This window comes from Mesitornis unicolor, unplaced genomic scaffold, assembly GCF_000695765.1.
Source record: "Mesitornis unicolor isolate BGI_N332 unplaced genomic scaffold, ASM69576v1 scaffold25213, whole genome shotgun sequence".
Taxonomy (NCBI): Eukaryota; Metazoa; Chordata; class Aves; order Mesitornithiformes; family Mesitornithidae; genus Mesitornis; species Mesitornis unicolor.
The window spans coordinates 23,522-24,058 of NW_010175768.1; positions in this window are offsets into that span (position 1 = coordinate 23,522).

Sequence of the window (537 nt, forward strand, 5' to 3'; positions counted from 1 at the left end):
CCCATGTGCTGCTGGTGCTGGATGATAAGCGGGCGCGTATGGGTATGCAGGGTGATGACCTTCAGCTCCGTGGATTGCAGACAGGAATTCGGATTTCAGCAGCATAAAACTCCTCCCAGGGGCAGTCACCAGCCACAGCCGACAGCTCCGGGTTGTGTCCTAAACATCCACAGGATCCCCAAAGGTTCACAGAATCACAGAATATCAGGAGTTGGAAGGGACCTCAAAACCTCATCCAGTCCAACCCCTGCCAGAGCAGGATCACCAGACCAGGTCACACAGGAACGTGTCCAGGTGGGTTTTGAATGTCTGCAGAGAAGGAGACTCCACAACCTCTCTGGGCAGCCTGGGCCATGCTCTGGCACCCTCACAGTAAAGAAGTTTTTCCTCATGTTCACAGGGAACCTCCTGTGCTCCAGCTTGCGAGGTTGGGACCAGGTTGAGAACCTTTGGAGCGATGCTCACAATGAAACCTGTCACAGCAGGGCTTTCCTTGCACACAAAGACATGAAGAGTGGATTTTTGGTTTAAATCCTG